Raw genomic sequence first — 23929 nt, 5'->3', positions numbered from 1 at the left:
CAGAATGGAAACCATATCTTAGTGCCTGTCCATTGCCTTATCCACAAGACCATGTTTCTTCTATTAAGGTAATAATTGGGGATATTAATCTATGCATATGTCTACACTGGCAGAGTTACAGCACCGGCAGTTACAACGCCGCTCAGAGAGCACTGAAGGGAAACTGCTGTTGTGTGTTCACAGTGTTACCTGCCTGCGCAATAGTGTGTTCACACTTGCAGAAATATTCAGAGCGGTGCACTCTGGGTAGCTATCCCACAAAGCATCTCTTCCTCTTCTGCCGCTAAGACTTTGGGAAGGCAGAGGGTATCCCGGGGCATCGTTGGTCCTGTCCCAATGCCCTGTGATGTATTGCCTCACATCCCAGCAATCTCTGTGCTTCCATTCGCATGTCGCATCATCTTTCAATGGTTTGTGTATGTGCACCCTGCCTCTTTGGTCTGCAGGAATGGATCCCGAACTGTTGACCAGTATGCTGCTCGGTCTGACTAACACGTCTTAAACTAAAAGGCAAGAGGTGTGCGACTTTCATCTCACCACGTGTAGTAGCTATGACATGAGATTGCTTATGACATTCATGCAGGTTCTGATCACAGTGGAACGCTATTTTGGGCTCGTGAAATCAGCGCTGAGTGGTGGGATCACATTGTCATGCACATCTGGAATGATGAGCAGTGGCTGCAGAACTTTTGGACGAGGAAAGCCGCATTCATGGGACTGTGTGATGAGCTCACTCCAGCCCTGTGTGCAAGGACACGAGAATGAGAGCTTCTTTGCTGTTGGAGTAGCATGTGGCGATAGCACTGTGGAAGCTGTGCCCTGAGGCGCCCCCTCCTCCCCCGCAGCAGGTCCCCACCTCCGCCCGGAGGCACCGCCCTTGCGGCAGCTCCCCACCTTCCGCCCCAGCTCACCCCTGCTCTGTGCACAAGCATGGGCATCCCGAGCACACCGTGGCTGCTTCACTTCTCCCGCCTCCCAGGCTTGCAGTGCCTAAGCTGATTGGTACCGCAAGCCTCAGAGGTGGGAGAAGTGAAGCAGCAACGGCGTGCTTGGGGAAGAGGCGGAGCAGGGGTGAGCTGAGGCGGGAAGTTCCCTCTGTATGCCACCTGCCACCCCCTTACTTGCTGCAAACAGCCCTCTCCGTGCTCCCCTGTCCCAGCTCCCTCCGCCTAAATGCTGGCAGCGACTGGGGCGGCCAAAAATCTGTCCGCCACGGTCGCTGCCAAAGAAAATGGCGCCCCCCAAATCCCAGCGCCCTAGGTGACCATCTAGGTCACCTAAATGGTTTCACTGGCCCTGGCTTAGCTGAAGAACCAGGCCTCAGACTGTCACAGTAAGAGAAGGCCATTACGCAGACAGACAGTGATTTTTGATTCTTTTATACCTCTATAACTAGCTAAGTGATAAGAATAGCCTAAATTCTTACAGTATAGGCCTTTGCAGACAGGCCTGAATATCTATATCCTAACACACATATTACAATTCTGGCACCAGACCACCTAGCCAGTGAGTGCATTAATCAGAAAGGATATTTCTCAATGGTTCTCCAGATGCTTGTGGATCACCGTGTGCATTTCACAGACATTAATGCAGGCTGGTCTGCAAAGGTGCATGCATCTTTCGGAACACTGGCCTGTTCAGGAATCTGCAAGCAGGGACTTTCTTTCCAGACCAGAAGATCACCATAGGGGAAGTCGAAATGCCCTTTGTGATCCTGGGAGACCCCACCTATCCCTTAATGCCGTGGCTTATGAAGCCATACATGGGACACCTTGACAGCAGCAAGGAGTGTTTCAACAACAGACTGAGCAAGTGCAGAATGACTTTTGAGTGTGTTTTTGGTCATTTAAAGGCCCGGTGGCGCTGCCTCTATGTGACGCTGGACCTGACCTCTGCTTATAACCTCTTGCTGTTCACTCCATTATATTTGTGAAGGGAAGGGTGAATGCTTTCCTCAGGGCTAGACCTCTGAGGCTTAGTGCCTGCAGGATGAATTTGAACAGCCAGAGACCAGGGCTATTAGAGGGCCAAAGCACAGGGCCATAAGGATCAGGGATGCCTTGAGGCAGCAATTTGAAGCTGAAAGCCACTGATATTTGTTGCTATGCTTGGGAGTGCAGAACTTGTAATGCTAGGAGTTGATTGTGATTGGTGCAGATGATCAGGAGTGCCGCCAGCTTTTTTGGCGCCCTAGTTGGCAGAAGGTCTCACCCCCAAAATACCACCCCCAACAGAGGCTACGGAATTTCCTGCCCCTGAAATACCGACGAGGACTGGGGCGGCCGAGGATCTGGCCGCTGCAGTCACCGCCCCCCAAATGTTAGTGCCCTAGACAACCACCTAGTCACCTAATGGGTTGTGCTGGCTCTGCAGACGATGCAATATAAAGGTTTAAGATAACTGTTTGTTGCTTTGCAGGGCTCTGTTGGCTTTCAATTAATAGAATAAAAAGATTGCTTTCAAACCAACACAATTCTTTTATTAAAACAACAACCCAAGGAAAGAGAGAAACAAAAACAGCACTGAGGGGGATGGGGGAAGAGAAGGTCCCAGGAGGAGGTGGGGTCCTGGAATAGTTAAAGATCTGTATATGTCCAGGGATCATATCCAACCTTCTCCCCTGGAGTACAGTGCACCGGGTACAGTGCTTCAGCAGGGCTAAACTGTTTCTTTGCTGCTATAATGTACAATAGCTTTTGAGATTAAAGCCATTCCTATGGCACACTTCACAGCCTTTCAGACAATACACAAACCATCACTGCAAAGTAGGTGGTGGTGGTGGTGGGGGAAATGGCAGCCAGCCATCACAAGAAAAAACAGTGGGAAGAGAGGGTTTTTTTTGGTTGTTTTTTAAATCCAGGAAAACCTGGCTAACCCCTTTTCTCACATGGGATCATTCAATCTCCTTGAGTACCCTCTGAAATCACACTCAGATAATTTAGGTTGGGAGCAAAGGCTGACGAGATTTCAACTGTATGGTTGCAAAGTGGAGGGAGATGCTACCACGATACCACTTTTCTCACAGAGGGTCAGAAAACATACGACGGATTCCATGGGAGTTTCCCAGAAAGATTCCATCCAAGGCTTAGGGACTGTCCTTTCTCCCACCCAGCACTAGCAGGGGATCCAGGCCCAAAGCCATCACGTGCTTCAGGGGGAAATGCCTTTGTAACTCAATCACAAGACCCACTATCCCTGGCTCCTGCAGAATCTGTTCTCCCATGGCTTACCTTGTTAACCACTGCTGCTGCCTCCTCTCCCACCCCAAACCCTCCTCAAAGAGATTTTTAGAGGTGCAGTCACTGCAGTCCTATGGGATGTTCTGGACTCCTTCCCAACTCCTTAGCTGACCCTCCTTGTCCAGAGTCTCTTGCTGACAAAAGACTTGCACACATTGAGTTCCTTCAGGGGTAGGGGAAGAAGAAATATTGAGTAGGGGGTAATAACCCTCTTCATCATTGCACCCTCCTCAGCCTGTTATCTGCTGGGTTTTGCTCCCCTCCCTCGCACAACCAGGATGGGGGAGGGGGAGAGAAGAGACAGCGTATAAGGCCAATAAATCTCATCAGGATGAAAAAAACCTGTAGAATTTAACAGAGATTATTTCCTTGCTATAGAATTCTATAGGATATTTTTAAACAACTAGAGAGGATATTGTTCCCTATTAAACTCCATAGATTTCTATAGCTCCCTCCTTTTAAAAATATATTAGCTAATTCCCATTAAATTCTATAGGACTGCTCCCCTTTCCCTCTACTACGTATGTGTATGTGTTTTAACTCATTCTAGACTTAATAAATCTGAGATGGATTCAGGACGAGGGATTTTTCCTAGCAGAATAAAAGTAATTTGACTTGCTGATCTGCCGTCTGAATAATGAAGATGAATCCGTGTCTGTGGAATGAGTTCTTGGAAGAACACAATTGAACAACTGAGCTATTTTAGCTACTGGTTTGATCAGTTCATAATGCATGTATCAGCAAATATATCCAATGGCTAAATAAGTTTTAGTCCCTGTATATTTCAATTTTCTTCCAGCCTTTTTTTCACTTCCATACTGAAGTGACACCTTGACGAGCCCTTGATAAATGCTGATTAATCAAATCAAAATTGGGATTTGTTAGTGAGCGAAAGCAGTGTAAATAAATACAGCAGGTGAACTGGAGTTCATGGTGTCATTGCAGAGATTAAAGAGCTCATCTAGGCCTGATTGGTGTTGAGATGTGTATACATCTTTTTGACTGGACAAGTTTGTTTCTTTAATCATATCACTAGATTTTTGTTTTCATTACAGAAGATTTTTGGAACGTGGATTCTGCTTTGTAGTCTGTTCTTCCTCAGAAGTATATTATTTCTTTTCTGCACTCTTTTTAGTAAGGGTTTCCATGTTTATTCAGCAGTAATTCTTAAGAGGGAGCACAAAAACACCCTGTGAAGTATCAAAAGCCACAAACTGTTTCCTGATCTGTTTCTAAACAGAGTACAGTACATTTATTGTTGGCATTGCAGTTGGACCCAGATGCTCCAGTCATGAACCACAATCCAATTATGCCAGATACTGTACATAGGACAAAAAGACTGTCTCTGTCCCCAAAGAGCTACAATCTAAGTTATACTACAGAGGTGAGTAAGGGGGTAGGATTTGATTTGAGATACATTTTGGGGACATTTTCGCAAGTTTTCATATTACTTGTTTCTCACCGGCCCACATTTCAGAAATGCTTTCCAAAGTGTGGATAGAGTTGTGGTATATTGGAAACTGTGTTAAAATTACAAACTATCACTTGTAACTTAAATGTGATGCTTTCCAGATCCTTCTTAAGGGCTAGGGACTCTGTAGGGGAGCATCAGTCTCTAAGTCTTCTGCAGTCAGTTTGCAAAGAGCCAGCCTGCACCAAGGTGTTGTGAGTTATGCCTCTCTGTCTTAGGCTCTGTCTATACTTAACAGCTGCATGTAGAGGAGCTGCACATGTAGCTACATGTCATAGTGAACATGCAGTGGTGGGGAGATGAAATGGAAGCAGTCACCAGTGGTGGTGGGGGGTCTGCTGCAGTCTCCAGCAGAGGGAGGGGGGCGGACAGGGACTGCTGCAGTCTCTCTCCACTGCCTTGGCCTTTAATCACAGTGGGGAGAGGCTCTGGCAGTGGGGCACTACACTACTAAAAATAGCAGTGTAGACATGGGACTTTAAAGTGTGTGTAGGGTATATAACAGAAATTAAGGGCTGGATTTTAAAAGGATTTAGAAGCCTCTGACACTTTAGGCACCTAAATCCCATAATCAAGCCCCACTGGGATTCACAAAACCTTCACTCTGCTGTGACCAAACATTGTAGGTGCCTAAAATTGCTCGTTGCCTACATTTTTGCAGTACAAGTTCCCTTGGTACATATGTTTCTACCTGTGTGCATGCACACTGCATCCTCATACCACGGTTTGGGCACCAAAGCCTCAGAGTGAGGCACAAACAAGGGAAAGGTAGACATTCCTCTACCTAACCTACCATCAGTGCTCGGTCCAGTACATGGACTCAGAGCACTGGAGCAGTGGGAACTGGATCCCAGGTCTCCCACCTCACTGGTGAGTGAACTAAGGGTTATAGTCTTATTGGTCCAGAAGGAGAACAAACATAAAATCATAGGACTGGAAGGGACATTGAGAGGTTATCTAGTCCAGTCCCCTGCATGTGTGGTAGGACTAGGTATTATCTAGACCTGAACTCTAGCTGGAGAAAGACTCTGTAGCCTGGTGGTAAGTGCATTCACTGGGAAGGTGGGAGACTCATGATCCAGTCTTCCTGGTCCAGTGACTTTTTAAAATTATTTCTCTACAGTGGAATATGTTCAGCAGGAGAGACTGAGAAATTCCTTTGTCAGAATATCCCAGAGCCCTGTAGATAGGGCACACCCCTGAGAGGTGGCAGATCCCCGTTCAGATCCCTGCTCCTACTCAGGTAGAGTGGGTGGATTTGAACTTGGGCTAAAAGTTTGAGGGAAGTTTTGTCATCTATCTCTGCCCCTGGGCCACCCCCCTTCCCCCGTTCCAAAGCAGACTTCTTGCTAAAACAGAACAGAGAGGGTCTATAGCTGAGCATCCCAAGCAGAGTGGTGGGGCTTAGCACATATCAATCACCTTGCAATGGCCCATTGATTAGCCTAGGTGAGGAGCAACCTAGAATGCTGGCTTTTGTGAATCCCATTTGGAGGCAATTGTCTCTTCCACTTCATTGTATAGGGAACCCAGGTGTCCAACTCAGGCTTTGTGAATCCCAGTGATTTTCTAGCTGCCTAACTTTCTTTGTGAATTAAGACCTTGGAGCCTTGCGAAGGTTTCAGACATCCTAGAAGAGAACTGGAAATTGAGTCTAGTTTTCCTGAATCCCAGTCCAGTGCCTTAGCCTGAAGATCACTCTCCGCTCTTGGTCCTGGGCATTCAGGAATTTGTTGTGTGTATGTGGAAGGGGAGGTAGAAGGTAGTTGGTTACTAGGAAGGAGATGGATTAATTTAGGTGGATATTACTCTCAGATCTCTTTCTTGAGTCCCTTTACTTGGCAGTGATTTAGGTTTGAATTATCTGTGTACTGAATTGCACAATGTTTAATGAGGAAATTTGGATTCTTTAATAATTGGGCTAGGGCAGTGTAGTGTTAAAATTATTTTTCTGTTTTCTCTCTCTTTTATGTCATCAAGTGTGTTGAGTCTTTTCTGGCAAGCTTGCTCCCTTTAGAATTGTTCTTTGTTTCCTGTGGAAACTTCATGTAGCTTGTTTTGGTTTGCTTTATGGTGAGCAAGAGTAGCCACATGACCTCAACAAGACTTTTCTAGCTCTTATTTCTTTGATTTGTATCAAATATGGAAAAAGAACCACATCCCCAGAAGTTAAATATAACTAAGTCAAAATCATTTGTTTCAGCCATATATTATAGTCAGTGTAAACCCAGGCATATCCCCATTTTTGTATACATTTATGCTAACGATACTTTTTATTTAGTTAAGCTTTTTGGGGGCAGGACTGGTCATTTATCATGTTCGTAGAGTACCCAGCACAGTGGCACCATGGCCTCACTGAAACCTCTTGACAATACTGCAGTGTAAGTGTTTAATAGTAATAAATCTCAATGTACAGTCATATTACAGAAGACAGAGGTATGCCTCACACTACATATAAAGGAATTAGCTCTAATATTCCCAGGCTTAAAATTAATTAAATATGGGAGCCTGTTGCGAAAATGCAACAATCCATAGGTAAGAACACTTCCGAGGGAAAACCCAACCCAATCTCTGAGAGAATAATCCGGTTTATGTGGGGAATATTTCACTGAATTTAAAAGTAGACATGACTCAGAACTCAAGGAACCTTGAAGCAAGCTCATTTGAGTTTTAGGACTGGGCTTGTATTTGAATCCCTAGTTTTTGTTCTGGGTGAGAAACACACTGGAAGCATCTTACCTGCCATATCAACTCCTGCTCAAGCCTTCTTGTGAGATTCCAGCTTGAAGAGGATGGCAGATTTGTGAGAGCAGCTGATCTTGCAGGCTTCTATCATTCAGCTATTTAGGACCAAATTCTCATGAGAACACCTCAGATTTTTGATACCATCACATCTAAACCCTGGCTCTGATTCAGTCACAAATCCAAACCTTGACTGAGGCCAGCTCAAAATACAAATGCTGCCTCCTTAGCCTCTAGCCTAGCTAAGCAGCCCAATCAGGAAAGGGGGTGAAAAGCCACTTTTTTAACCCCAACCTCAGTGACTGGGCTACTCTACATCAGGCTGACCCCACCTCTTAATTTAGAGCAGCTGGAAGGTTGCTCTAATTTTCAAATTCTTCCAGATACTCAAGGGGCTGTCATGGCACATAATCACCACTAGGGCTTAAGGACTCCAAGCCCATTGCCTCTGCTCAAGCATAGCCTTATAGAGGGAATCCTACCACAGGCAGTTAAGTTAGTTGAGGCCACTCTACATCAAGAGAGCTTCCCTATTTACAGGCTACATGGTACATAAAGAGTGGTGGAAGAGACTGTCTTAACTTAGTGCATTCCTTGTATCATTCATTTAGTCTCCCCAGAAAGCCATTTATTAGCAATAATAATGAATCATAGCGGTAGAACGCCTTTAAATCCAAAGACTCCAAAGTCATGTGAACATTTTACAGCCAACAGTCATTCTGCCGGAATTCGTTCATGCACAGCTGAAATGCAGCAGGCTTTCAACAGTACAAGTTACTACATAATGGTTCAGAGTGGAAAGTGAACCATACCTTTGCCAATTATAGGGTGAGTAGGCAAGCTGTCCTTCAGCTGAGAGAAGCCAGTCATACTAAGAAAGGGAACAGATCAGTTTTCTTCAGGGCTTACCTCTAACCTAGTCCCAAGTCTCCTCAGCAGTAAATAGAGTTCACAGGGACTTATGCTGGGAAGTAAGCAAAATTTCCATCAGTCAACAGAGTCAAAGCAAACAGAAGACAGACTCCTTTTCCTGAGGGTTCAAAAACAACCTCAGGTGCTGCAGAGGGAGCCTGTCTACAAGCAAGGAACACTCTCTCAGAATGTTTGACTCTAGGCATTTCCAACATCCAGCCTCTGAAATGCTCTTCTTCCTCCTTTTATATGGTCCAGGTTGGTTTCCTGGGAGGCTAATGGGCTCCGGCTGCTTTGAATCCCTGCACATTAATCCTTACCTTCCTGCAAAGAAGCCCATCCTAGAACCATGGACTTTCTGAAATGGGTTCCAGATGAGTAGTAAACCACATGACACATTTCCTCCCTTTTGAGCAAAGCCACAGGTGTGCTTCTTCAATGTGACCATAATCTTCTCATTCTAGGAAAACAACCTCCACAACCACCTTGTGTTGCCATGATCATTTTCATTTCCTGGCTGATATCCCACTACCATGCCAGGTATTACTGAGAAATACAGGGGTTTGAGTCCTTCATGGTATGTAATCACTGCAGGACATGTGGTTGATAATTGTTATAAATAGGTTTACTGCTAGATTATACTGTACTATCTTCAAGGCCCAGGGGTATGGGATACATATGTTCACACTAGTCATATCAATGAGATGTTCTGTAAGGGCAGTGAAGTAAGGCATAAATTACAAAAGACATCCTGTTGTTAGTGAGATAAAATGAGGGGGAGGCAGCCTCCCAGGGCTATGACAGTCCAGGCAGGACAATAACCGGTGCGGGGGAGAGGAGCCCAGGATGCTGCTGCTATGACAGTCCAGGCCGTGCAGAATCTTTTCTTTACACAGGAAAGGGAGGGGGCTGATTGAAGCTCAGCACCCAGTTGCTATGAGGAAGACAGTTACCAGCCGTTCTGTACCATCTACTCGGGAAAACGGAGTCACTTCCATTTTCACCCAGGCGCCCCCGCCGGCTCACTAAGGCCAACCAGGAGCATCACGGGCCTGGATGGCAACATGAAATCAAGTCAGATTGGCACTGTCACACCAGGAAGGACGAAGGAGGAAGCGGATCACTGTCGTCACTGCTCGCAGCATTGCGTCTACCGCAAGCAGTCAGTCCATAGGGGCATTGAAGAGTCAGAGAAATGATTTTTCCTTGTCTTTCACGTGGTGGGGGGGGAGAAGGAGCTAAACGTGGAGTACGGGGGAAAAAAACATGCTGGGACAATGTTCTTGAACCTTACAGACATGGAGCTCAGCCCAAGCATGCAATCTTTTCAGAGACTGTTCTGGTGCTGTGGGCTGCGGGTCCTCAGCCCCTGCCTCCCTCCATGAGTGTCTCTTGATTCTTGGCTTCCGTTACACGCTGTCATGCCAGATGTTGTGCCTGGAGATTTTTTTTCAAACGTTTTGGCATTCGTTTTCTGTAATGGGCTCTGATACAAGCAGATTTGTTCGCCCATAAAGCGATCAGATCCAGTATCTCCTGTACGGCCTTGCTGGAGCCTTTTTGGATTTGGTACTGCATCGGCACGGTGTCATCAGAGCTCCAGCTGGGCAACAGGGAAATGGTATATCAAAAGTTCGCGGGTTGCGTGTTACCTGCCGCTGCAGTCCGCATTCAGTTATGCGTCCAGTGTTCAGTGGTGGCCTGTGGGAATACTGCCCAGTAGGCCAATCAAACGTTGTTTCTGTCCACACACGCAAGCGATATGTTATATCGATTTAGCACTACTCCCTCGTTTTTTTTTGGGCAGGAGTAACAGGTCATCGATCATAAAGTGCCTTTATGCGACATAAAGAGCGTTGTAGTTGGGGGGTAAGACGTTAATCGATTTAACTCTGTGTAAATCAGATTTAAAACGCGTGTGTAGACCAGCTTAAGTGTTCCTCAGCTGCACTCTTCTGGACAGAAAGCTCTGATGTTTTCCGGGATTCTGTTTGGAGCCACTCACCCAGCTGAAGGGTCACAGACCTGAGTGCTCCTACCACCACTGGGCCACTTTGGCCCTCACTTCCACTCCTCTCTAGGTTCCCTTCCAGGCCTGGTACTTCATCAGCTTCTCATATTCCCTTCTTCCTGATGTTGCTGTCCTATGTCTCGATATCTATACCACTGCTGTCCTGGTCCTTGTCTTGCCACGAGTCTGGTTGAATGGCCGACTCTGCTGTCGTGATGATCTGGTAAGGCAATCCTCAAGATCCTTGCCAGTCCCCAATTCTTGGAATCTCCCTGGTCTTGGGGGTTTCAGCCATTACGCTGTGCGATGTTCCTAATACAAATATGCCAGCCACTTGGTTGTGCGTTCAGCCAGTAAGGCCTTTCCTGCCTGCATTTACTCCTGCCACATGTGTTGAACTGTCTCTAGAGGCCTCTGACCTGGGTCCTCTCTAGTGTTGGGGTAGACCTCTGTTCAGATCTGGTGCTCAGTGTCCGTTTCCTGTGCGCTATGATCAGTGCCTCATGTGTCTTTTAGCCAGCCTTTCCGCCACTGGTAGGATAGTCCCAGTGTGCACCACTCAGTATCTGCGATTGGACATCTCCATCAGTCGGTCTTTGCCTGGCCATTCATTCTGGCTTGGTCTTCCTTCCTTCTGCTGCTGCTCAGCATGCGTTCTCGGCACAGCTCATCTTGGGCCTCTTACGATTGTACCTGGTATTCCGTTATTCATCAGGACAGTGGCTATGCTCGCTCACCAAGCCCCGCCCACCTTCTTTCCAGCGGTATACAGTCTCTTGGGTGTTGGGACGTAGGGGAACCCTCCGGCATTGAGGAGGCCTTCCGGTCTTCACCATCCGCAGCCTCCATGTCTCGCTTTGCCAGCTCCAACCAGCAGGGTACTGATGCCGGCGGGCGTATCTGTTGTGGCATGGAGGTCTTCCACTGAGCTGGCTCTTCAGGACCTGTCTATCCTTTGGTGACCTGTGGATGGTGCGGTCTTCCTTGCCGCCTCATCGTGGTCTTCCATGTGACTGGACGCCAAGGTACTTGTAGCTGGTGTATGTCTGCTATGTGCCCGCTGTCGTTCCACCCCAATCAGTCTTGACTACCTTCCCTCTCTTCAATACCTATCCGCCACACTTCTCACAGTCCAAATGACCATCCCGATATTCCTCACTTGTAGTACCGCATCAGGTGGATTAGCGCAGCGATTGTCTCGTTCCTATCTTGCATACAGCTGAATGTCATTCCATGTGAGAGGAGGTGGCTGAGTGAAGTCACCCTGAACCTGGTTACCCGTATCCAGTCCTGTGATTATCTTGCTGAAGGTTTAAGCCTATGCAGAACAGCCGCGGGGACAGTGCATCACTTGGATACGCCGCACTTGATGCCACTTGTCAAGCTGCCTTGAGTTGACTTCCAGTGTTGTCTCCCATAGTCCGAGAGTTCTTGGGAGGTCTTAGTGTCCGTTGCCCTTGTATAGCGCCAGACACTTCACAGAGCCACGTTGCGGCATTGCAGTTCGTGATGCTTTCTGTAGTCAATCCGGCTGTTGCTCAGATGTCTGTTAGACCGTGAGTCTTGGGGCGGATGCCCTACTATGACAACTTTGGTGTTTGAGTCTCGGTTGTTGTTCCCAAGCCTTCGCTGAGCTGTGTTCATTTACTGGCCTATAGGTTCTGTAGTTGGCGCTATGATGCTGATAGCTCCATGTTTGGGATGGCAGGTATTCGGCGTGTTGGACGGTTCTGTCCCTTGCGGGGTCTGTTCTGACAGCACTGTCCTCCTTGTGTTAAGCCAGCTTGGGTGGAGCTCGCTGCTAGTGCTTCTGTGCTGCTAGGCGTTATGCACTGCTGTTAGTTTCTTTAGCCGTAGGTCGTGCTCATGTCTGCTACAGCTCTTCAGTTCGACCGCGTACATGTTTCTTACTGTCGATGGCTGGCTGTTCGCTTCTGGGAGTTGCTCTGTGCTAGGTCCTGGCAGCCTTGCACTGGGTTATGAGTCTCTCTTTCTCCCCATATCGTTCTTCCGTACGTTCAGTATTCTGCTGGCTGGTTGGCTCTGCTGTTATGTGGTTGTTGCACTGAGTGGCCCAAGTGAAAAATAACTTTGGGGGGATTAAAACCAAGGGCATTTATTTTTTGCCTTGCTGTAATCTCTAGCTGTATCTCTTGCCTGGTCGCGCGTGCTGTGGCCTTGTTTAGCAGCTGCAAGGGCTTCAGATAGAGTACAGGCCCTTGGTTTTTCAGTGCGTAGATCTTATACCTGACTCGCTACACCTCTGTAGTTCCACCAGAGCCTGACTAACTTCTCTCCAACGTCGCCTTGATCTTTCCTCCAACCTCATGTTCAGGGTGGTACATACTGTGTGTCTTCATTGATCGTGTAGGGCCAAGCATTCCAGGATTACAGAGGCGTAGCATTAACCAGTTTCATTGTGTTGGTTATGGTTGTAGTAGGGATGTCATGAGTACTTCTATGGCATCTATCTACCATACTATGAGTGTAACTTCTCCACTGAGCTTGGTAATCAGGTCTTCCAAGATTACTGTAGCCAGTTTCTCTCATGATCTTATGCTCATATCAGTGCTGGCTCTAAGGCATGGAGTGGGCGTGAAGTTTCAGCTTCAGGTGTGGACTGCACATTCACTTGTCCTTCCAGTCTTCTTGGTCTGGGATGTAATGGGAGTTGGTCTATCTCAGTGAAAGCAGCTTCCTTTCTTACTTGTTGAAGCATTGGGTAAACTAGCTGTTCTCAGTAGTGGGAGAGGTCTTTATGCCATCTCATAGCCCCTCATCTGGTTCATATACCGCCTTGCATCAGTCTATCTGGTAGTAGCATTGCCATCAATTTCCCAGGTCTCTTGTCTGTTCTAGTAGCCCACTTATCATTCAGATTGTTCTGGTTCCTCAAACTGGCACGACCATTGTTAATGCCGGGCGACTCTGGCCGGCATGACTCTATTACTGTCCTTATCATATTGAGGTAGGCAGGTGAGGTTAGGGGGTCCGTTTGCCCAAGGACCCCTTACTGGAAGTGGCTGGTACCAACCAGGATTTAACCCCGGTCTCTCTATCAAGGGTGGTCTCTATCCACAAGGTAGCCCTCTTAACGCACTACACGCCTGTCCACTCACATAATATGTATATAAGAAGGATTACACACTTAGCTAATACACGATAATGAACGAGAACTATGAGTAGCTAGGGAGGTGGAGGTCAGTAAAACTGCACTCCACAGTTCCAACGACCGACACAGGCGGTAAGAAGGAACTGCGGGGCGGTTGGGTTGGCAGGGGTATATATTTGGCGCCATAGCAGCACCACTCCAGGGGGCGCCAAGCCGACCCACCGAGTGTTGCTAGGGTAAAAAGTCTTCCAACGAACGTGCACGCGGTGCGCGCACACCTAACTGGAATGGATATGAGCAATCACTCGAAGAAGAATAGTGTAATATTTCATTTGTTGTAGCAGGTCCTTCTACCTCTGCAGGGCAACCACAGTCAAACAGAAGTCTTGTGGGGTTCAGTTCCACACCGTGGTCAAGGAAGAAGCTGGCACATGAAGAATTAATGGTGGACATCTTCAACAAGGCCAATCAGCAGCTGTATTACCAATGGCAGAAGGATGCAGGCCAGGCTGACAAACAGAGAAAGGCCGCAGAGTATGAGGAAAGATTAGCAGCTCATTTCTCGAGCATGAATGGTGCTTGAGGAAGGAAGATAGGGCTCAGCAGAAAGAACTAACTGAGTGACTACTTGCACTCATGGCAGAGAGATTACAGGCTCCAGACCCAGCTCCAGCTCCACCTGTGTCTGCCCTGTCTGCATGTCCTGAGTTGCCACCACATTACCATCCCCTGTAGCACAGGTACCCTTTGAACAATTCTGGGGTTGGATGGTCCAAGAAATGAACACAAGATGGAATGGGCAAATGTATCTTGTTCATTCCTCTACTCCAGTGCAGCAGCGGCCAGTGTGTGCAAAACACACTAGAAGGACCTAAGAGAACATAGAGGCAGGGGACACTCAGAATTAGTGAAACTGAGCTGGAGAGTTTTATTTTTAATGTTCACTGCTTTTGCATGGATTTCATGAGCACAGTTCACTATTTGTTTTTATTACAAAAATCTGTCTTGGGGCTTTGATGGCAGCTGACCTGGCTATCAGTTTTTTAATATTGTCAGTTTTTAATTAATGCATGTCTAGAAATAAAGTGTTTTGTATGCACACAAGTGTGATATCATGAGGATTGTTTATTATCTTTATTAAAGCTAAACTCTCTTCTGAGGGGGACGGAGGCACCCATCTGTCGCCCTGACATGGCATCCAGGAGGTACGTTGCCTGCCAGGGGCCCGTATCTGAGATGTTATGGAGGGATTGTCGAGGACCATCTGGCCCTCTGACTACTATCCCATGCTACTCATCCATGTAGGCACTAATGATACTGTGAGGTATGGCCCTCAGCAGATCAGAACTGACTACAGGACTCTGGGAGTAAGGGTGAGGGAGTTGGGAGCATGAGTGGTGCTCTGTTCAGTTCTTCCAGTCATGGGTAGGAGCTCAGGCAGAGACAGATGCATCCTGGAGGTCAATGCCTGGCTGCGAGGATGGTGTCGTCAGGAGAGCTTCAGCTTCCTTGACCACGGGATGTTGTTCCAGGAAGGACTGCTAAACAGAGATTGTGTCCACCTATCAAAGAAGGGGAAGGGCATATTTGGCTACAGACTGGCTAACTTAGTGAGGAGGGCTTTAAACTAGGTCCAGTGGGGGCAGGTGACCAAAGCCCACAGGTAAATCAAAAAATGGAGACCTGGGAGAAGGGTCGGAATCTGGGGGGAGCATGGGCTGTTACAGCAGAAATATGGGAGAGATAAGAAAGAACGGGGGTGGAGGGGTGGGAATCAAATCAGGATCTTAGATGTCTGTATAATAATGCAAGAAGTATGGGGAACAAGCAGGAAGAACTCGAAAGGCAGGTAATTAAACACAACTATGACATGGTTGGCATCACGGAGGCTTGGTGGGGTAATAGGCATGACTGGAATATTGTTATAGAAGGGTACAGCTTGCTCCAGAAGGACAGGCAGGGAAAAAAGGGAGGAGGTGTTGCCTTGTATATTAAAAATGTATACGCTTAGACTGAAGCTGAGATAGAAATAAGAGACAGACTTGTGGAAAGTCTCTGGGTAAGGATAAAAGGGGTAAAAAATAAGGGTGATGTCATGGTAGAGGTCTACTACAGACCACCAAACCAGGAAGAAGAAGTGGATGAGGCTAGTTAAACAACTAACAAAATCATCCAAAGCACAGGACTTGGTGATGATGGGGAACTTCAACTACTCAGACATCTGTTAGGAAAATAACACAGCAGGGCACAGATTATCCAACAAGTTCTTGGAATGTATTGGAGACAAATATTTATTTCAGAAGGTGGAGAAAGCTACTAGAAGGGAGGCTGTTCTAGATTTGATTTTGACAAATAGGGAGGAACTGGTTGAGAATTTGAAAGTGGAAGGTAGCTTGGGTGAAAGTGATCATGAAATTATAGAGTTCATGATTCTAAGGAATGGTAGGAGGGAGAACAGCAAAATAAAGACAATACATTTCAAGAAGGCAGACTTTATCAAACTCAGGGAGTTGGTAGGTAAAATCCCATGAGAAGCAAGTCTAAGGGGAAAAACAACGGAAGACAGTTGGCTTTTTTTCAAAGAGACATTATTAAGGGCACAAAAGCAAACTATCCCATGGTGTAGGAAGGATAGGAGGTATGGCAACAGACCATGCTGGCTTAACCAGGAGATCTTCAATGATCTAAAACCTAAAAAAGAGTCCTACAAAAAGTGGAAACTCGGTCAAATTACAAAGGATCAATGTAAACAAATAACAGAAGTATGTAGGGAGATAATTGGAAAAGCCAAGACACAAAACAAGATTAAACTAGCTAGGGACATAAAACGAAACAAGAAAACATTCTACAGATACATTAGAAACAAGAAGAAGACCAAGGACAGAGTAGGCCCATTACTCAATGGCGGGGGGGGGGAAACAATAACAGAAAATGTGGAAATGGCAGAGGTGCTTAATGACTTCTTTGTTTTGGTTTTCACCAAGAAGGTTGGTGGCGATTGGATGTCTAACACAGTGAATGCCAGTGAAAATGCGGTAGGATTAGAGGCTAAAATAGGGAAAGAACAAGTAAAAATTTACTTAGACAAGTCAGATGTCTTCAAGTCACCAGGGCCTGATGAAATGCATCCTAGAATATCCAAGGAGCTGACTGAAGAGATATCTGAGCCACTGGCGATTATCTTTGAAAAGTCATGGAAGAGAGGAGAGATTCCAGAAGACTGGAAAAGGGCAACTATAGTGCCAATCTATTAAAAGAGAAATAAGGACAACCCAGGTTATTACAGACCAGTCAGCTTAACATCTGCACCCAGAAAGATAATAGAGCAAATAATTAAGCAATCAATTTGCAAACACCTAGAACATAATAAGGTGATAAATAACCGTTAGCATGAATTTGTCAAAAACAAATTGTGGCAGACCAACATGATAGCTTTCCTTGACAGGGTAACAAGCTTTATGGATAGGGAGGAAGAGGTAGATGTGGTATATCTTGACTTTAGTAAGACTTTTGATACAGTCTCGCATGACTTTCTTATAAACAAACTAGGGAAATACAACCTAGATATAACCTATAAGGTGGGTGCAAAACTGGTTGGAAAATCATTCCCAGAGAATAGTTATCAGTGGTTCATAGTCATGCTGGAAGGGCATAATGAGTGGGGTGCCTCAGGGATCAGTTCTGGGTCCGGTTCTGTTCAATATCTTCATCAATGATTTAGATAATGGCATAGAGAGTACACATAACATTTACAGATGATACCATGCTGGGAGGGTTGCAAGTGCTTTGGAGGATAGGATTAAAATTCAAAATGATCTGGACAAACTGGAGAAATGGTCTGAAATAAATAGGATGAAATTCAATAGGGACAAATGCAAAATACTCAACTTAGGAAGGAACACTCAGTTGCGCACATACAAAATGGGAAGTGACTGCCTAGGAAGCAGTACTGCAGAAAGGGATCTGGGGGTCATAGTGGAGCACAAGCTAAATATGAGTCAACAGTGTAATACTGTTGTAATAAAAGTAAACATCATTCTGGGATGTATTAGCAGGAGTATTGTAAGCAAGACATGAGAAGTAATTTTTCCGCACTACTACGTTCTAATTAGGCCTCAACTGGACTATTGTGTCCAGTTCTGGGTACCACATTTTAGGAAAGATGTGGACAAATTGGACAAAGTCCAAAGAAGAGCAACAAAAATGATTAAAGGTCTAGAAAACGTGACCTATGATGGAATACTGAAAAAAATTGTGTGTCTTTAGTCTGGGGAAGAGAAGACTGAGAGGGGACATGATAACAATGTTCAAGGACATAAAAGGAGAAGGGAGAAGAATTGTTCTTCTTAACCTCTGAGGATAGGACAAGAAGCAATGGGCTTAAACTGAAGCAAGGGCAGTTTAGGTTGGACATTAGGAAAAACTTCCTGATTGTGAGAGTGGTTAAGCACTGGAATAAATTGCCTAGGGAGGTTGTGGAATCTCCATCACTGGGGATTTTTAAGAGCACGTTGGACAAACACCTGTCAGGGATGGTCTAGATAATACTTAGTCCTGCTGTGAGTGCAGGGGACTGGACTAGATGACCTCTTGAGGTCCCTTCCAGTTCTATGATTCTACATCATTGCAATCTATAAGTGGTGGTTTTAATAATAGAAGATATACCTATCTCCTAGAACTGGAAGAGACCTTGAAAGCTCATTGAGTCCAGCCCCCTGCCTTCACTAGCAGGACCAAGTACTCATTTTTGCCCCAGATCCCTAAGTGGCTTCCTCAAGGACTGAAGTCATAACCCCGGGTTTAGCAGGCCAATGCTCAAACCACTGAGCTATCCCTCCCCCATTTTATGAAATAAAGATTAAAAAATGGTTATAAAATAAAATATAATCCATCATATCCATAAGATCAAATTCATAAGAACTCACACAGGAAGTCTCAATGGGAGCCATCTTCCCCTCCCTGATAATATTTCAATCACCATTCATATTAACATATACATATGTTCATACACATACTATTTCCCCTCATCCACAGGGATGTGCTATCCCATAATGTGGGAGCAAAACATATCCCTGATTTCTGTTGTATGTGTGGATCCTGCCCCAGGAATGACAGGGGCACTTTCTGACTGTGAACTGGTCCAGCAATCCAGCTGTGCCCTGAGCCCACTCCTCATGAAATGGCTCCCCTTCGTCCTTGCAGACGTTGTGTAGAGCTCAGCAGGGCACAATAATCCAGAGACTATTGATAACACTGGCATCCAAATTGTCTTGCAAACAGCACCAGTGGGATTTCAATCTGCCACATGCACATTCAACTACCATCCTATGAGTGTGTCATTACATCTTCTTTTGCCAGAACTTCTAAGATCAGGGGATAGTTTCACAAGCCTTGGCAAAAGGGGGTACATGGGGTCCCCTAGAATAACAGTGGGGATAGTTAATCCATTTATAACAATATAATTTGGTGGGAATAGTGTCCCAGCCTGTATCTGAAGATAAAGTCCTCATCTGGAAAACCCTCGCATTATGCAGTTTACCAGTACTGCCAATGTTAGTGTTCATGACGCAGTCTCTGTTGCTGTTGACCTAATGATAGAGTGGTACCCTTTGCAGATCATATATTCTGTGCTTCTTGTGGAGGGCAAAGGATGGGCACCTGAGTCCCATCAGTGGCATCACCGCAGTTTTGGAAAGCATATTTTCCCCAAACTGGCATTATACCCACTATTCTTGGGTAAATCACAGTCCTGATTGCTTCACCAACCTCTACCACCACAACTTTCCCACAGTCAACTTGCCAAAACCAAACTGGTTAGCCAAAGACCTGTAGTGATTGGGCTAGCTAGCTTCCAGATGGATACAGCAATCCACTTCTGGACCAGAATGGTCTCCTTCATACGCGGGTCCTGATGCTTGAGGGTCAGGACAAGCTGTTCACAAAACTCCAGAAGCATCCACTTCTTCATGCAGCAACCACTGCTGGTCTTCCGGGTCTGCATGGCAATGTGATTCCACTGATCAGTGCTCATGATCCTGCTCCAGAAGCACCGGTCAACATATGGGGAATCTGCAGCTAGAGTAAGAATCAGGCGCAGCATCAGCTGATTGGAGTCTGCCATGTCTGCAGCCCGCTTCAAGAGGTGCCTTTGGTAGGTCCAAAAATGCTGGCATGAGGCCCACCGGCATCTCAAGGATGCTCTGCCTGTTTCTTGAAATAGGTGTGAAAGCACAAGCTGGACACAGTTTTCCAACAGTGCTTCATCCATGTTGTTGGCTTTGGTTGCTGGGACAGTAACTATGACTCAGATGGACCTGTTGGCTTGTACTTCTGCATTGCCCAAAAACATGGTGAAATTTCACTAAAGAGTGATTTCTAATGAGAATGTGACCAATTTCCTTCAAGGCATGTCCATTGTTTGATATCTAGGTCCAGTGATGGTTGTTAAGATATCTACAACAGAAGCCCATAACAGATAAGCCCTCAGTGGCACACAATGTCAAAAACAAGATGATGTTATCATTTGGGGAATCCTAACGGACCTATCAGAATCCCTATCATGCAGGAGCATCAGCAAACTCAGACCATAGGCTAGTTTCTAGCTCTCTCTGCATTTTCCAACTCCTTGCAAACAAGGCATCCAGGAACAGCACAATGTCAAGCATCTATAGGATGTCTTGTTGAAACTGTAAAATACACACAGACCTCTGAGGATCATATACGTAACCTTTATACCCTCTCAGACAACATGGAGGTCACCTGAGTGGTATATGTAATGGTATACTACATGCCGCTGCTGGAACAATGGGTGTCAGATGGTCATGCAAGAAACCTTTGCTTTCTGAAGAGACCTTTGATATATTAGCAAAAATACAAGCAGGGAGATGTCCAAGAATGTAAACAGCTGAAAGTCGTTTTCCAGACCATTGCAAAATGTGACTGTGAGATCTACATCAACTCCCTGGCCGGCAAAGCGGAGAATGGCTTAAACTATTAAAATCTGCATTCTGCATACAGAGCCAACAAGCACCTGGCTGGCAGCCATAAACAACCTTCTAACATCCCCCTCACAAAGAGCTCTCCCTGCTCGTCGATAGACGAGGCCTTGGATTGATGGAAAACATGAAAATTATGAAAGCATGCCGAATCATACACCTGCCGACAACTGTCTAGAGCTATGTGACCTGGCAAATCACACGGTTGCAGACTCAGGCACAGACGCTTGTCTTCTCTCACTTGAGGAAGTATAGAAGGCCTGTTGTATGGATATTGATCCCATACTCAAATTGTTAAAAGCTGTTTATAAACACTTTCACTATCCAACATTAAACAGTGATATGGAGGTTTGGGGTTATTTTAAACAAAGGCCTTGGTTTTACTCAGTTACTTGACAAACACCCAGAGGTATTTATTCCAATTAAAAATATATTGCTTAAACAAGAAAGAACAAGAAATTAAAACAGGCATTTCTACTGAAACTGTGGTTGAGTGATTATACAAGACAAATTTAGTCAAAACCTTAGAAGCCTTACTCCTTTTGGAGGCAAAATATCAGTGTCTATTATTTTCATAGCAATCTTTCTTTGATGAAAAGGAAAGGGTTAATTTTACTCTCTGTCCTGATGTATAGAGGGCATTTACTTATCCTGTTCCTAATAAACAGACAGATTCAAGGGAGAGGAGAGACTGGATAGAAAAGATGGGTGAAATAGTGAAATACAGCTTTTGATGATGTTTTTGGAACACTGGACTCTGGGTTTGTTATGAGTGGATGCTTTTGGTTGGGAAGTCGACCATGACATCAACTGCTTGGATCCTGGTTTACAATCTGGTCAGGGACGTTTTCTTCTTAGACAGGCTTGGATTAACACAGCATAGCTGACTTTAGGATTCAGTGAAAAGCCAAGGGAGTAAAGACAGGAAAGAAGGAAAGAAAAGTAGTGGAAGGAGAAGGGGGAAAGTAGAAGTAGAAAATAACACAACAAGGGAGAGGAAAACTGTGATGGGTTCCCCCCCGGGGTGCCACTTGGAACTGAGATACCACTGAGCCTGTCTGACCCACCAGCCTGGGTTCTCTTTACACTGTACTGCTATCCAGCCTGACAAGCCCTTCCCTGGGCTTTAGACTGCGCTTAATTAGCACACATACAGGTAGGGACACACCCAGCTGCAGCTCTACACATAGATGCTGAGATAAGCTCTGCATGGTACTCTTAACTAAGGAATTGCCCAGTACTAAGGTACATCCTCCACCCCTGCACAGAGGGTAAACCCCAAATTATACCATCTTGCACTTCTCAGAGAACTGTACAGCGTAAGCTCATGAATTTGCCCCTTCCCTCAATGTGGAAAGGGATATACACAGCTTTCTGCCCCAAGTTATGATTTCCATACACACTGATTTTAGATAAAACAAAAGCAAGTTTATTAACTAAAAAAGATAGATTTTAAGTGATGATAAGGGATAGCAAACAAATCAAAGCAGATTACCTAACAAAAAAAACCAAACACACAATGTAAGCTTAATATACTAAAGAAACTGCCTATAAGTAGCAAATTCTCACCCTAAATGTTGTTTTAGGCAGATTGAAGAGGTTCTTGCAGGCAAGCTCTACCTGCTTGCAGCTTAAAACTCCAGATATATCTTTCACAGGCCAGACAACCCTCTAGCCTGAGCTCAGCCCTTCTCCCAACGTCCAGTCTTTCTGTTCTCAAGTGTTTCCAGCAGTCCTCTTTCTTGGGTGAGGAGTCAATGAAGAATGAACCATGATGTCACTCCCCTGCTTTAAATAGTCTTTGCATATGGAGGGAATCCTTTGTCTCTCAATGTGATTCCCACCCCCAGTCAATGGAAAAACACTGGGTATCATCATGGAGTCCAGTACCCGGTGACTTGGTCACATGTCCCTGCAGCCATAACTCAAGAAGCCTTCCCGGTGGGAGATTGGCATCTTCAAAGACCTATTGTTCTTCCTAATGGCCCTTCCCAGTGAGCCATCCAGACTGATTGCGTTCTGTCTATTGGGAGTTCCCCAGGTGTAAACACATTTGTAATAGATGCATAAACAATATTCCCAACTTCAGATATAAAAATGATACATGCATAGGAATAGGATAATCGTATTCAGTAAATCAAACCCTTTTCAATGATACCTCACAGGACCCATCTAGGATAAAATAAATCTTAGTTATGCCATAAGAATATAGGGCATAGTGTCACAAAAACAATGCAGGATTTCATTTGCCTCTGTAAGTGCTGGCAGTTAGATGTTTCCACTGATGGACTAAAGGATTGGATTTCATGCTCATGCGATGACTTTCAGCACACACTGGTAAAAACAAAGTTCCTTGAACATGATTGATGCCAGCTGGCCGCCTTCTCGGGAAAATTGTTTTATGCCTGAGTCACGATAAGCTGAGGTGAGCTGCAGTGCTGGGAGTTTGGGGGATGAGCTGGGATGGAAGGTGGGATGGGAGATGAGATGGAGAGTTAAACTGAACTGGCCACGTGTTTTCTCAAAGTCTCTCTTCAAGGAACTCAAAAAAAAAGGGGAGAAGGGTCATCATAGTTCATCCCCCTCATTATTCCGTTTACCAGTTAGACCTAATATCTATCACACCAATTTTGGTCTATTAACTTCTGGTTCCACATCTTCTGTTTTTACTAAGCATAATTTCAACAGTCCTTGGATTATAACAACGTGGCTTTTTTCACTTAGGATGATCCAGCTTCTTTGTCTGGTTCTCTTGCAGTTGTTACAACATTCAATGTCATTAACAACTTGACCTGTTTTTCATGGTGAAAGAGAGCATCTTATGAACTTTTTCATACTTTTTACATTTGAGCTCACAATAGGGATAGATATTCTTGGCCTGATAGTCACAACAGGCCATCCAAAAGTTACAGAATGGACATACTGCTGGACCTAATGATATCACACCTGAACTGCTGAGAACAAGTGAACATTAGCCTGCATCAGCTGTTTTAAAAGTATGGGCATCACGTGCAGAATGGAAAGATGTCAGTACAGTGTCCTTGTACAAAAGGCAAAGGATCTTAAACCAAGTGTGGCAACTACAGGCCAATCCCACTATTGTTGGTTCCTGGAAAAGCTTTGGCTCACATGCTGCTGGGTAAGATGCAGCCGCTCCTTAACAGACTTCAACCCCAGGAATCAGGTTCACTGTTGAGCACTTTACAATGGATGCTGTCCTAGCTTCTGGCTGAGCTGGACAAGGAATTTAACTGCCTGCTTTACGTAGCATATATTGATACCAAAGCGGGCTTTTTTTTTATTTGGTCCACCGTTCAGCACTGAAATGAGTTGGTGTTCTGGAGGTTCTGTTAAATCTGGTGTCCGATCTTCATACTGGTTCCAGTATGAGAGTACGCATTGGTTCACAGTTTTGCCATTCTTCTACAATACCTCAGATGTGTGAAA

This window comes from Chelonoidis abingdonii, chromosome 6 (genome assembly GCF_003597395.2).
Source record: "Chelonoidis abingdonii isolate Lonesome George chromosome 6, CheloAbing_2.0, whole genome shotgun sequence".
Lineage (NCBI taxonomy): Eukaryota > Metazoa > Chordata > Testudines > Testudinidae > Chelonoidis > Chelonoidis abingdonii.
Note: the sequence above shows the minus strand (reverse complement) of the source record.